The following is a 16,195-nucleotide window of genomic DNA, read 5'->3' as shown; positions in this document are numbered from 1 at the left end:
GTCATGGTGAGTGTTGGTGGGATAGTCCATGACAGGATTCATGGTACTTGACACATACCCCGTATGATATCAGTAAGTTAAAACTGAAAAGCAGGACCTCACACGCGAGGTTTAACAGGTTCATTAAGAATGCTTCATTAAAAAAAATGCTTCATAAATGTACCGAAGTAAAATTTTTCATTTATTTAAAACTAAAATGACCATGTACTCCATACTCATTCTTCTCAGCTTATCCTATTAGCAGATCTGATCAGAATATGTATATTTGTAAAGCCCTTTTACTCTTGTGGTTTATTTGGACATATCTCTAAACTCTTTTGTATACCTGGGTGGTAGGGAACTGTGTCCTACCATCCAATGGTGATAAATAGATGGAATTATGGCAATGTTGTTCTAAAAAATGGTCAGGGACTGGTAGCTTTTGAAAATTTCCTTTAACTCTTCTGAAGAATGGAAAGGGAAAGAATGCCTCCTCCCAATGGACTCACCAGTAAAAGTCACTGTGTTGTATACTCTGATACAGATTTTATGTTGGTTGAGAACAGCATATGGTAAAAGGAAGGAGAGACAAAAGGGCAGGTGACCTGGAGTGGCCCTACTCCAGGATGGATGGTGATTTTCAGGACACTCGGGATGTTGACTTACTAAAGGCTTCAAGTTATATTAATCTCTATGACAGAGATAGGGCAGGAATAATTCCCCTTGTTTTACAGACCAGGAAACTAGTGCTTATTCAGACATATGACTTAGCCCAAGGTCATGATGTTTGAAAGAGCCAAAATATGATGTCAGATCATCAGACATTGTAATTCAGACTCTTTCTACCAAGTTGTTTGGCCTCTCTGGTTTGAGAGGGACCTGTGTTCCACATGTTATTCCCTTGGCTTAGAATCTCCTTGTCCCCCATATTTGTCAGGCAAATTCCTACAGATTTTTAAAAACCCAGCCTAGATGGCTACTTCCTGGGGAAACCTCCTAAATTTTCCGAAGGCAATTAGTTAGCTGACTCCCTCACCCGTGCCTTTTCAACAGTCTTTCCACAACAGCAACATAGAGGGACACTGAATTTTACTATTAGTACCTGTTTATTTGTTCAGGCTCTCCACTGGATTGTGAGCTTTGCAAGGTAGGGAATGGATTGGTTGATCTTCATATCTCTACCACTTGACATGTAGGTAAGAAAATGGTGGGGAGGTAGACTCATACCTATATATGGAAGAAATCTAGGAGGGAAGTAGGAAGATCCTTTCTTCCCTAGATATGGAGGTATTAGGAAATATTAAGCACCACTATGCCTAATCAATGCTTTTTGTTAGAAATGTGTGAGCCACACAGGTAATTTAAAATTTTCTAGTAACTAAATTTAAAAATAAAAAGAAACAGATGAAATGAAATATAGTTGTTTTATTTGATCTGAAATAGCATTTTAACATGTTGTCATCATCATAATATAATATAAAATAATAATATAAAATTATTAATGATGGTTTACATTTTTTAAACAAAGTCTTTGCAATCCAGTGTATATTTTATACTTACAGCTCATCTCAATTTGGCCAGCCACCTTTCAAGTTTCAATGGTCACATGTGGCTAGAAGTTGTTGTATTAGATAACAAAGGCATAGAGGAAAAGGAAAAAAAAAATCCAATCACATGAATAGGTAAGAGTTTTGAGATTATTTTTTTCATAAGCCCTGTTCTCTAGGCAATCAAATATTTACAAATTGCTTTTTTATTCTCTTGTTTTTTTTCTCGTTTTCTAGCTAATGTACAATTTGAAGACACTTAAGTTTACTACCCATAATGGAGAGAGACTAGAAATTGATGAAATGGAGATGTGACTGGGTACTATGATATTCTAAATTGGCAATTAAGTGATAATGGAGAGATTGCCCTTGTGAAGGTTGGAGAATATATATTCACAAACTCTAAGTTTGAACTTGTGATGAAAAAGAATGCGACAATATTTTGGAACACTGAGTCATCAAAGGTTAGTTACTTGGACATCTTGTTTCATTTATGTACACAGAAAATTCGTTTATATACACAGAGAATTGTATTTCAGGCACTATAGAATATCAGACATCTAGATTTGGCTATTCCAAGTCAATTTTTTCAATATAGTACATATTTTTTCTATATACAGTTTTGGGTATTTTGTTTTGGAGATATTTTGGTATTTTTCTTGGACTATAGTTTTAAATATTAGTTTTATGATTTTGTTTTTCTTCTTCAAATACTCCAATCAAAGGGTTTGACTTCCTTTGTCTGTCTTCTGTTTTATCTACTTTCTCTGATCATTTTTGCCTTTTTCTTTATTTTATCCTTATTCTTTTCATTGTTTTCCTGACTTTATTCAATGTTCCTTATTAAATTTTCACTCAAAATATATTTGTTTCACTTAAAATATATTTGTTTTTGAATGTCTTGTAACTTTTATCTTAATTTCTGAAATGGCTTTATTTTGTCTTTAGTTTTTTTTCTGAGTAAAATGAATTTTTGTATTTCTTCCAGTTGTATATTTATTTATGTTTTTAATTTTTAAATGCCTGACTCAAGTATTTTTGCACATCTCTAAGTGTTTTTCTGAGAGTATTTAATTGTGCTGGAATATTTATTTAAAATGCTATGTTACATTGTTCTTCCATGTAATGGTGGTTGTGTGTGTGTGTTGATGGGATCTGCAGCAATGTTTTGATTTTCATTTTCTGTTTTCTTCTTATAGTAAACTTACGTCAAGGCACTTACACCTGTTTTTGTTCATAGACAGGGATGAGAGTTTCTGGTGTTTTACAGATCCCTATTTCAAGACTGCATTCTTCTTTTAGTAGAGTGAAGAGTAGTAGTTTATTTAAGACATGACTTTTTGTGGTAAAGGAAAGCTTAATGTGTCTTTTGGTTTTATGGTTCACTCTTGTTTCTGCAGGATTCTTAACTTTCCCCTCTTCTTTCTCTTTCTACCACATCTCAAAAAGGCACTTCTCCTCTCCATAAACCTTCTAGTCCCAGTGAAATGGTGCCATCCTGAGATTGGCACCTCGAGTCCCGCTTTCAAGACCTTTCCCTAGAGCTGGTCCTGTCTCTCCATGGTTTGGGACCTTTTTTAACATAGGCTGGGGCATTTTCTTTCTAGGAATGATTTGTCTGCTCTTCATCAACCTTCAGTTTTCAGTTCCCTCTTACTCTTTCCTGCACAATTTTCCAAGTGGAATTCCGTCCATTTTCCACATACCCAGGGATGAGGGAGGAACTCTAGAGATGGCCTTGCTGGAATTTAATGGCTGTTTCTCTACATACAAGTACTTTGAAGTTCATAGTATTCCCTTTATGATGCTAACGTCGTGGGTCATGTGTGGTTTTACTTACTTTTTTTCCTTTTAAAATTTGTGTGGTCTTTTTGAGAGGATGTGTGGAGAGATTCGCAGTTTAGCAGCTACCATTATCCTGGGGCAACCCAGAAGTCCTTCTTTCCCTTTCTGATGGTAGTTCTAGAGGGACTTCATTTCTTCCTCCCCTTTTTCTTATTTGTTCTCAGGCCCAAAGAATGATAGAGAGAATTTACAAATTCATAATATAATTTGGAGTAGAGAACACTAGCTACCAGTATAGTATATTTGTGGGTGCACATATATGTCAACAAGCTTTGATCTATTATTCAAGAAATCTTTTATAGGAGAGAAAGATGAGTTTCATAAGCTTCAAAATTCTTTCAAAGTATTGTTTTCAAAATTGTTCTGAGAGGTAGGAGAAATAAGATTTGAGGATTAACTGCATTCTCTTTGGATGTAAACCACTTACCCTACATAAAAACTATTATTTTCCTTATTATTATTTATTGAGAGAGAATTATTGTTACTTATTTTACTTGTTATTACAATTTTTATTCCTCCTCCGTCTATAGCAACAGGAGGGCTTTGATATGCAGGACTGAGAAGTGGCTGGTGAGCTAGAGACTGGGTCCCCTGGGTATGACATAAAGACAGCACCTGGAGAAGCATTGGAGAAAGTTGAGGAGAAACCTCATCACTTACCAGAAGTCACAAAGGAACTCCATTACTTCCCAGACAGCTGAACTTTTTACCCTTAATGAAATATTAGTTCTAGGAGAGTAGGACTTGAGGGCCTTTGATATTCTAGTTCAGTGGTTACTACAGGTCACAGTGAAATGATAGAAGGGTGGTGAGAAAGCATTGGCAATTTAATCTTCTCTGTGGATCTCACAATGAAGGGACCAGCAGGAGCCAGGACTGAATGTGGGCATCAGTGCAGTCAGGGGTTTTTCTTTGCTGCCGCAGACTTTTTTGGGGGGTGTGGGGTCTGTTTTCATCTTGATTCTTACTCCTATATCTTCTCTCTTCCTGTGTGGCCCTTTAGATTTGACATCTGAGATCTCCAAACGGTCTTCCAAATCCTATTGGGAAAAGATCTAAGAATAAGTGACAAGGAAATTAAGATTGCTGAGCTCCTATGCTGTGCCAGACACCTCGAAGTCCTTTTTTTTTTTTTTAACCTCTCTTTTCATCTCTCTTCTTTTTTTATGCTCCACTTTCCATGGGTGGCAATAAACATATATAAACTCATGCAAACTCACAAAAGCATACACACAGACATAGCAGTTCCTTCCTTTCCTGGCCCATCCTTAGGCAGCCCTCGGATACACTATGACAGGATATAAAAATAAAAGCTACAGTGTTTGCCACTGGAGGGGCCTCAGCTCTCTTCTGCATTTTATTTCTTTGACCTAGAGTTGTTCTGTCCAAATTGGTAGCCCCTATTCACATGTAGTTTTTAAAATTTAAATTAATTAAAATTAAATAAAATTAAAAAGTCAGTTCCTTAGTCATAGTGGGGCACATTTCAAGTGTTCAACATCCACCTGGGGTTAGGAGCACCATATTGGATATATAACACTTCTGTCATTGCAGAAAGACAGAGCTGCCCTAGGCCTAGAGTACAAACTATCTTCTGTGGTCTAGAACTCTCCATGAATGGGGCCTGAGACTTTTCACTTTGTATTCCTACTGTTAGGCATAAAGTAGGTACTCAATATAATGTTTTGCATGAAACAGAGGACATGTTATTGCTTGTATAGACAAGGTTCATAGAATGCTGTTCTACTAAAAATTGATGTAAGAAGAGTAAAATGACATAGTAGATTTCTATTTTAATAGTTTCATCAGAGCATGCCTGTTTCTCCCTCTCCCGCTCCCCCGCTTATGTTCCCTCTCTCTGTGTCTCTCTCTGTCAAATAAATAAATAGAATCTTTAAAAAAAAAAGAGCATAGTAATTTTATTTTTCTTATCTTATTAAAATCGGGGATATATTTGTACAATGAAATTGGTTCAAATGAATTCGATAGAAGTTTACTAAGCATCTATGAGCCCACCTCTTGTTAAGCACTGCAAAAAACCACTACCCTGAATTCCAGTCCAAGATGGCGACATAGGAAGACACTGAACTCACCTCCTTCATGGACACACCAAATCTACACCTGTTCATAGATAATTTCCTCCTGAAGAAGAACTGAGGACTGACTGAACAGCTTGTACACAACAAAAGATCGAGAGACCACTCTGAGAATGACAAGAGAGATGGAGACATGGTAATAAAGGGAACCCCTCATCCCCACACACACACACTGGGAACTGCAGTGGGGAGGGATAGTACCCTGAGATGAACTTGAGCAGATTTCTTTGCCCTGGGGCACAGAAAGAAAGGCTGAGATTTAAAAGAGCAACTAGAATATGAAGGGACTAGCCCTAGAACCTTGCCAAACAGGGAGGGAGTTGCTGGAACTTTCTCTGGATTGGAGGGGCTAGTGAGTGTCTGCGTTTATGTTCCCCTTCTGCCTTGATAGTGGATTGGAACAGGGTCTGTGCACCCTACCGGCCTGCTGCCTCAGCATTTCCTGGGCCCCTAGCCCACACCAGCTCCAGCCATCCCACCAAGTCTCCTTGGTGTACACTGGGCAGTGTACACCAGAACATCCCTGGTCAGTGCCCACTACAGCTCCAGCTATTGCACCAAGGTGACACAGGAGCAGAGCACCCCAGAAGACTCTAGGCCCATCCCACTTCAGCTCCAGATGGCTTGCTAGGGCACCCCTGATACAGAGTACTCTGGGACTTCCTGGCTATGCCTGTCTTAGCTCCAGCTGCCCTGCCAAAGTGTCCCCTGTGCAGAACACCCTGGGAACACCTGGCCTGAGCCTGCCTCAGTTCTAACCACCCCAGCAGGGCATGGAGCACCCTGGGACCTCCCAGATCACACCCCATCTCTGTCCCAGCTGCCCCGCCAGGACAACCCCTGTGCCGAGCACCCCAGGGCACCCTGGTTTATACCCACTTCAGGTTCAGCTGTCCTGCCAGGGCACTCTCTGTGCAGAGAGCTCAGCAGCCTCTCCCCTTGCACTCACTTCAGTTTAAGCTGTCCTGCCAGGGTGCCCTCTCCATGGAGAGCCTCAGGGCCATCCCAGCCCATGTCCATTTCAGCTCCGGCCATTTCACCAGGGCAGCTCCAGCCCTGACCTTGGGACCCCCAGGCCACACAGCTCCAGCCGACTGGTTAAAGTCACCAGGCACAGTCTACATAGGTGACAGCCATCATAAGACCATTCCTTCAAGTGTAGAAGTCACGGTTCCACCTAATTTATAGAAACAAACATAGAAAGTCAAGCAAAATGGAGAGACAGGACTGCGCTCCAAATGAAAGAATAAGAGAAAACCTTAGAAAAAGAACTAAAGGAAATGGAGATAAGCAATATGCCTGATGAAGAGTTTGAAGTAATGATCATAAAGATGCTCATGGGACTGAAGAGAGAAGTGGAAGAACTCAGTAAGAGCTTAAACAAAGAGATAGAAAATGTAAAAAAGAACCAATCAGAATTGAAGAATACAGTAACTGAAATGAAAAATACACTAGAGGGAAGCAACCAGTAGATTAGCAGAAGCAGAAGACAGATTAGACATCTGGAAGACGGTAATGGAAACATCCAAGCAAAACAGAAAAAAGGGGGGCACCTGGGTGGCTCAGTCATTAAGCATCTGCCTTCGGCTCAGGTCATGATCCCAGAGTCCTGGGATTGAGCCCCACATCGGGCTCCCTGCTCCGCAGGAAGCCTGCTTCTCCCTCTCCCACTCCCCCTGCTTGTGTTCCTGCTCTTGCTGTGTCTCTCTCTGTCAAATAAATAAATAAAATCTTAAAAAAAAAAAAGAAAAAAGAAAAAAGAATTTTTAAAAGTGAGGATAGGTTAAGAGATCTCTTGCAAAAATCTTCAACAAAATATTAGCAAACCACGGTCAACAATACATTAAGAGGATCATTCCCCACAATCAAGCGGGATTTATTCTGGGGATGCAAGGATGGTTCAATATTCACAAATCAGTCAACATGATACACCACATCAACAAAATGAAGGATAAAAATCATATGATCATCTCAATAGATGCAGAAATGGCATTTGACAAAACTCAAAATTCATTGTGATAAAAACTCTCAACAAAGTGGGTTTAGAGGAAACAAACCTCAATATAATAAAAGCCTTATATGAAAAACCCACAGCAAACATCATACTCAATGGTGAATAACTGAGAGCTTTCCTTCTAAGGTCAGGAACAAGACAAGGATGTCCACTCTCATTGCTTTTATTCAGCATAGTACTGGGAAATTCTAGCCACAACAATCAGAAAAGAAAAAGAAATAAAAGGCATCCAAACTGGTAAGAAGTTAAACTGTTACCATTTGCAGATGCTGTGCTACTAATCATAGAAAACCCTGAGGACTACAAAAAACAAAACAAAACAAAACAAAAACTATTAGAACTAATAAAGAATTTGGTAAAGTTGCAGGATACAAAATTAATACACAGAAATTGGTTGTGTTTCTATACACGAATAACAAAGCAGCAGAAAGAGAAGTAAGAAAACAGTCCCATTTACAATTGCATCAAAAAGAATTAAATATCTGGGAGTAATCTTAACCAAGCAGGTGAAAGACCTGTACTCTGAAAACTATAAAACACTGTTGAAAAAAATTGAAGACAACACAAATGGAAAGATATTCCATGCTCATGGATTGGAAGAATTAATATCATTAAAATGTCCATGCTACCCAAAGCAACCTACAGATGCAATGCAATCCCTACCAAATACTATCAGCCTTTTTCTTAGAACTAAAACAAATAATACTAAAATTTGTATGGAACCACAAAAGACCCTAAATAGCCAAAGCAATCTTGAGAAAGAAGAATAAAGCAGGAGGTATTACAATTCCAGATTTCAAGATATTCTCCAGAGCTGTATTAATCAAAACAGTATTGTATGACACAAAAATAGACACATAGAATCAGTGGAACAGAATAGAGAGCCCAGAAATAAACCCACACTACACAGTCAATTAATCTATGACAAAGGAGGCAAGAATATGCAATGGAGAAAAGACAGTCTCTTCAATAAATGGTACTAGGAAAACTGGACAGCTATATGCAAAAGAATGAGACTGGACCACTCGCTTACACCATACACAAAAATCAACTCAAAATTGGTTAAACACCTAAATGTGAGATCTGAAGCCATAAAACTCCTAGAAGACAACATAGACAGTAATTTCTTTGACATCAATCTTAGCAACATTTTACTAGATATGTCTCCTCAGACAAAGGAAACAAAAGCAAAAATAAACTATTGGGACCTCATCAAAATAAAAAGCTTTTGCACAACAAAGGAACCCATCAACAAAATGAAAAGGCAACTGACTAAATAGGAGAAGATATTGCAAATGACATATCTGATAAGGGATTAATATCCAAAATTTATACAACTTAACACCAAAAACCAAATAATCCAACAAAAAATGGGCAGAGGACTTAAATAGAATTTTTTTCCCCAAAAACATATATAGATGGGAAACAGACACATGAAAAGATGCTCAACATCATTCGTCATCAAGGAAATGCAAATGAAAACTGTAGTGAAATATCACTTCACATCTGTCAGAATGATTAGAATCAAAAAGATAAGAAATAACAAGTGTTGGTGAGGATCTGGGGAAAGAAGAATCCTTGTGCACTGTTGGTGAGAATGTAAATTGGTGCAGCCACTGTGGGAAATAGTATGGAATTTCTTCAAAATATTAAAATAGAAATACCATATGCTCCAATAATTCCACTACTGGATATTTACGCAAAGAAAACAAAAACAAAAACAGTAATTCAAAAAGATATATGCTCCTCTCTGTTTATTGAAGCATTATTTACAATAGCCAAGATATGGAAGCAACCCAGGTGTCCATCCATAGATGAATGGATAAAGAAAAGTGGTATGTATATGTATATAATGGGGTATTACTCAGCCATAAAAAAGAATGACATTTTGCCATTTACAACCACATAAATTGACCTAGAGGGTATTATGCTAGGTGAAATAAGTCAGAGAGAGAAAGACAAATACCATATGATTTTACTTACATGTGGAATCTAAAAAACAAAATAAACAAACAAAAAGCAGAAATGAACCAAAAAAATAGAACAAACTGATCATTGTCAGAGGGAACGGGGGTGGGAGGATGGACAAAATGGGTGAAGGGGAGTGGGAGGTACAGGCTTCCAGCTATGGAATGAATAAGTCATGGAGATGAAAGGTACAGCATAGGGAATACAGTCAATGGTCTGTAATAGTGTTGTATGGTGACAGATGGTGGGTACACTTGTGGTGCGCATTGGGTAACATATAGACTTGTGGAATCACTATGTTGTACATCTGAAACTAATGTCACATTGTTTGTCAACTATACTTAAAAAAAAAAAAAAAAAGAATGCAGGAGCCAAGCAGAAGTTTTCCTTGGTCAAAAATTGGACAACTTGGGTGCCTGGGTGGCTCAGTCATTAAGCGTCTGCCTTCGGCTCAGGTCGTGATCCCAGGGTCCTGGGATCGAGCCCCACATCGGGTTCCTTGCTCCGCAGAAAGCGTGCTTCTCCCTCTCCCACTCCCCCTGCTTGTGTTCCCTCTCTTGCTGTGTCTCTCTCTGTCAAATAAATAAATAAAATCTTTAAAAAAAATTGGACAACTTGAGCATCAATAAGGAAAATAAATGCAATAAAAGAAAACACATTTTTTAAATCCATAAGTTCATAATGATATTCTCCTTATTTCAAAATTAACCAGCTTTGGAGGATTCTTTGGAACCAACCTGTTATTTCACAAACTACAAAATAAAGGGAAAGAAGTAAAACACACACACACACAACCCCCAAAACACTGCCTTCACAGCACTTATAATGTAATTAATTAATTAATTGAGCCAATATTTATTGAGCACAATATTACTGATGCTAGACACCATCCTAGGAACTGGGGATATGTTACTGTACAAAACAGAACAAATCCCTGACTAATGGAGCTAACATTTCAGTGGGAGGAAATAGGCAATAAACAAGACAAATAGTTAAATTATATGTTATCTTAAAGGGTGATAGTGCTGGAGGGAAAAAAGTAGTAGGGCCTGAGATAGGGAGTGATGGGGAGAGTGTTGTAACTTCACATAATGTGGTCAGGGAAGGGTGACATTTAAACAAAAAGGGAAGTGAATCCATGCATCATCTGGGGGAGGAGCATTCCAGGCAGAGGGAATGGCAGTTTCTAAGCCCTGAGGCAGGGGCGTGCTTGGCATGTGGAGGAACGGCAAAGAGGTCAATGTGGCTGGACAGAGTGAGGGAGTGGGAGAGTAGTGAGAGAGGAGGGAAGAAAGGCAAGAGAGGGTAGATCACATAGGGCCTTATTGGCTATTTCAGGACTTTGGCTTTTACACTGAGTGAAAAGGGGAGCCATGGGAGAGCCTTGAGAGTGAATAGTAATAGTCTGATTTAGGGTTTAAAGGATCATCTCTTGGGGTGCCTGGGTGGCTCAGTTAAGCGACCAACTCTTGATTTCGGCTCAGGTCATGATCTTAAGGTAGTGAAATTGAGTCCCGCACTGGGCTCCAGACTTAGCTTGGAGTCTGCTTGAGATTCTCTCTCTCCCTCTGCCTCTGCCCCTCCCCCTGCTCGGGCTATCTCTTTCTAAATAAATAAATAAATAAATAAATAAATAAATAAATAAATAAAATCTTTAAAGGATCATTTGTTTGCTATGCTCCAAATAAACTGAAGGAGTGGGCTGGTGGGTGGGGGGGGGGGGGGACAAGAGTAGAAAAAGGGACACCAATTAGAAGACCAATAAAATAATCCAAAATGATTCAGGTGCTTGAGCCAAGATAGATGTGATGGAAGTGGCACATAATAGTCAGATTCTGGATATCTTACAGTTAGAAGCCAGTGGATTTGCTGACAGACTGGACTTGGAAGTGTCCTGCCTTAAATAATTAGTGGGCAGTATAAGGCATGATTTAACTCATGTTGGTAAACTGAGTCTGGAGGTTGGTGAGCAGATGGGCCTGAGTGAAGGAGAGGGAATACATAGGCAAATAATGCAAGATAAGGTTGGAGGTTATGGATGAGAATGGTGGTGTTGTGACAGAAATGAGGAATTTGGGAGAAGGAATAGGGTTAATGGGGATAGCTTTGGACATGTTGAATTTGAGATGAGATACTCAAAGTGGGGACATACTGGAAGTTTAGAATATGGACTTAGAGTTCAGGTGGGATAGGTTGGTAGAGATTAAGATTTGGGAGTTCTTAAATAGAGCTGCTGTTTAAAGACAGAGTGAATGAGCTGCTTTATATCAAGAGATAAAAGCAGAGGATTAAGGACCAAACCTAAGAAAATGCCCACAGTGGTGAGGAAGGTGGAGGACATAGAACCAATTAATAAATAAAAGGCCCAGTGGAAGACAAGGGAGCCTGCATTTCAAGGGGGGGTTGATTAAGAGTGCCAAATATTGAAGAGATACAAAAGAGAACGTAGCTAGAGGAAAAGCTAGCAGACACTGCAGGAAACATTTTAATGAGGTGAGTGGGTTAGAAGCTACGTTACTGGTGTTGAGAAGGGAAGGGATACTGAGAAATGGAACAAAGAGGCATCAGCTCATTGTTTATGATGATTTTCAAAGAAAGATATATGGAGAGCTCTTTTCAGAAGACTGGGTCAGGAGAGAGGAAATCCAGTTCATTCTTTGGTCACGCATGCACACACCTTGTAAGGAGAAGGTGTGTACAGCAATACACACTTCAGTAATGTTACATGCCATAACTGATCTCAGAGATTTCTAATATTTTTCATTGTTATCTAAGTCAGATTTAACCTATAAAACTCAATATAGGAAAATTCTGATTTCCAAAGTAAATATAAATGTGATTATTCACTTTCCAAAATAAATATTTCCTTAATGGAAACTACATTTTATCGCCTTTTAAAATAATCTTCATTTGGAAATGGAAATCTTCATTTCCATTAAGATATAAACTGATTTACAAACATTGCATTTGTACTGGGTTTCAAAGTGCACATCCCTGTAGAATGTAAAGGGAGACCTGTATTTACCATTGAGCTCTCAAAATTCTTTTTTTGTGAGAAAATATTCCAGTGTTATGCCTTGTCCACATTTCCTTTTCGTCCTGCCAATTTTTCCCATGGAAAAGATCTTTTATTTTTCTTTTCTGCTGAGCCTTTATGACACATCTTTGACTTTCAGACTGTTGGGATGACCTTGTGAGAAAAAATCTTTTTCAGGCTTTCAAGACAATTCTTGGGGTCACTGCCCCCCCAACAAGCAGGAACAGATTTGTCAAATTGTCCCTTCTCCAGAGTATCATGGGCATGGAGCCTGGTCTGAGGCCCCCAAATTGGAAAGACCTAACTTGAAGATGAGCTCTGAATTTCTAGAATCAACCACAAGACTGACTTCAGCAAAATTCCTCTCTAGGCTCTCCAGGTGTCATTCATTCTCTTTGTTATCCTTGTCCAGCTATCCCGGGTTTCCCGAGATATCACAAAACCCATGGAAATCCAGGTGTGAACTCTCTCGACTTTTTTTTTTTTTGTGGAGACAAAAGGCTTTGTTACATGCATTGTATTTGTCTTTGCTAGCTTCCTCATTTGGTGCGTACTGATCTATGTCATCCTGGGACACGGAAGGGGATTCGTCAGGGGGAACCGATATGTTGCTTTGACTGCATCCCATGTACTGATGGACACGTGTCACGGGAACCAGGTAGAGATGGTCATATTTTCCAATGATATTGAAATGCAACTAGATTAAGCATGCTCTGGTGAAGAGGGCTTTGGGAGCCATCTTTATAAATAGGTGTGAACAACTTATAACAAAAATCATTATAATCCATCAAACCGTTGGATATTCTGTGCAGTGTGAAAAAAACCATAATATTGGGTTTCAGTTCTAAAGCTGCTACAGTTGGGAAAAGGATTTGCATCTGTGAATTTAAGAGAAAAAAATTTTAAAAAATGAAATGTGAAATGTGAATAAATGGATTCATAAAAAGTACTTAAAATTATTTCAATTTCTAAAATAGATTAAACATTAGTTATATAAAAAATAGTGAATAATTGGAAAAATAAGTGAATTCCAGTTCTCTATTCTACTGTATTATCTCTCATTTGGAATTATAAGATCAAGAATTCTATCCCTAAAGACAATGGACTTAAGGCCATAATTACTTCAGGTTTGCAGGATGAATTTTACAGATGAATTCTGTAACAACTGCTCTGTGAATTCTTCTCTACAACCTGCTGCATTCCTGCTCTTCATGACCAGGATTTCAGTGAGATTTGGTTTGCTTAGCCTTATGAAGCATGTTGGATCAGGTGTACTTTTATCTCTGCTTATCTCTATCTTTAAAGATAATACAAGTTGTCCTTGTCCTTTACCAAAAGGCCCTCAATAACAATTTATTTTAAGGAGAATTTTTAAAAATGTAAAATTTTCCCCAATTGGAAAATAGGTAACCTGAACACCTGCCTGAACCCCACGTGACCCAGTCTCTGCACTGAGTTATGTCAAGAGAAGTCCAGTCCGGCAGTCCGAAGTGATTGGAAGGGAATTCCGATCTTAACCTAGCACCTTTCAGAGAACATTAAAGAGATCCACTTGATAATTTACCATGAATGCATCTCAAATAGTTTTTTCTTACATTGTAATATTTTCCCTTAGAGAATCTGCCCAGCTGAAGGCTCCCAAATTTTTCTCAACTTTAGTTAACATGGTTGCTATTTTTGTTTCCCTTCTTATTCTCAGTCCATCTCTGCCTATTCTCTGGAATCTGGATCTGGAGGATGGGGAGGAGAAAGCTGAGAAAGACAAAATTCCCCTCAGTAGGTGTCGGTAATGTTGAATGGAAGGTTGAAAATACTTGCATTTTGGATGCCTGGGTGGCTCAGTCAGTTAAGCATCTGCCTTCGGCTCAGGTCACGATCCCAGGGCCCTGGGATCCAGGGTCCCTGCATCAGGCTCCTTGCTCAGCGGGGAGTCTGCTTCTCCCTCTACCCCTCCCCCCTGCTTGTGATCTCTCTCTCTCTTTCAAATAAATAAATAAAAATCTAAAAAAAAAAACACTTGTATTTTAATCAACCTTATCACAATCCTCTTGATTCACCTTAGTAGCTTTAATTTTCTCGTACATTCGAAACTGTTTGTGGATTATTCTCTGGTTTATGAGGATAGACTAGACACCTCCCTTCTCAATTGGATAATTGGAAGAGAAAGAGGCATCTTACCAGAAAAGGCCCATACAGGAAAGGCAGAAACCAAGAAGCCAGACTGAATTCCTATAACTGAAAATAATTCTCAACCTTTAGTATTAGTTGCACACTCTAAGACCATTGTATTGCTGCTTTTTTCTCTTCTTTTTTTTTTTTTAGATATTGTATATTCTGTATAAAGGAATCTCAATGAGTCCTACACTAGGTCTTCGGCTGTTCTGAGCTATTCACAGCTGAAGGGGACAATTGATTTTCTTGCAGTCAATCCTCTGTTCTTTGTTCATTAGGTCAAAGGGAGTGTGAACAATGTGGTGAAGACTATTGGTCAAATGCATAAAAGAGCAAGTGTGTGCTGAAATAGGTGGAGTTCCTTGCCTACGATGAGGCCCTGGGATTTGTGCTTGTCATTCTCACTATCGTTGGGGTGCTTGTGGTCTTGGCAGTCACAGTTGTGTACGTGATATACAGGCATACTCCACTTGTGAACGCCAATGACCAGGAGCTGAGCTTTCTCATTCAGCTTTCTCTTGTCATCATACTGCTGTCTTCCATGCTTTCCATTGACAAGCCATACAACTGGTCTTGCATGACCGGCCAGGTCACTTTGGCAATGGGTTTTTCTCTTTGCCCGTCTTGCATTCTTGGAAAAACAATTTCACTGTTTTTAGCCTTCACAATTTCTAAATCCAAAACCTGACTTATATCCAACCACTCCCTTTATCAAAAAATCATTGTGCTGATCTCTGTTCTAGTAGAGATTGGCTTATGCACAGCCTACTTAGTATTGGAGCCCCCAAGATTGTACAAGAACATACAATCTTGACATATAAAGATCATTTTGGAATGTGATGAAGGTTCTATAGAAAGCTATGCTTTCTAACAACCTTTGTCGCTCACCAATTGCTGGATAATTACTATGAAGGAAGAAGAATCATGTTTGGAACGCTGGTCTTTTTCATCGTCTGGATCTCCTTTGTCCCTGCTTACTTGAGCATCAAAGGCAATTTCAAAGTATCTGTGGAAATATTTGCAATCTTGGCATCCAGCTATGGTTTGTTGTGTTGTATATTGGCTCCCAAGTGTTTCATTATTTTGCTGAGGGCAACAAGGAACACCGATGAAATTGTTGGTGGAGGAGTCCCCACCATAGATAGAGCATCCAACTGACTTTAGCCTCTGTGAGCAGTAACCTTAATAATTCCACAGTGTCAACTATTCTGGATGAATAGAGTTGTGAGTTACATGTGTCCTTCAAAGCTGCAATGGTGACATGTTTCACCATTTCCTTTCAGGTTGCTCCTTCAGCTGCCGCCTGATGCTCTGGGGTAATATTTAGGATTTGGGTTCTAGTAGTATGGTCCTAGCATGGGATATGAAATCTCTAAGATACCATTTAGCATGAATTAGAGTACCTGTTACCACTGAAATTATAAATAACTTCATTTAAACATTTCATAATACTTTGATATGAGGAGTGTATAGTAGAGGGCATAAGTAACCTAAAATGATGGATAAAAAACCTAGCTCTTGAATATGTTTCTTTTTA

The 16,195-nt window shown here is 38.9% G+C and overlaps 1 pseudogene; it reads left to right on the top strand.

The window, feature by feature from the left end:
* The window catches only part of LOC118554647 (vomeronasal type-2 receptor 1-like), a 28,029-nt pseudogene extending 12,151 nt beyond the window's left edge, over positions 1-15,878 (top strand).
* Positions 15,879-16,195: the final 317 nt, after the last annotated feature.

This window comes from Halichoerus grypus, chromosome 1 (assembly GCF_964656455.1).
Source record: "Halichoerus grypus chromosome 1, mHalGry1.hap1.1, whole genome shotgun sequence".
Classification (NCBI taxonomy): domain Eukaryota; kingdom Metazoa; phylum Chordata; class Mammalia; order Carnivora; family Phocidae; genus Halichoerus; species Halichoerus grypus.
Note: the sequence above shows the minus strand (reverse complement) of the source record. Positions and strands in the feature narration are given on the sequence as shown.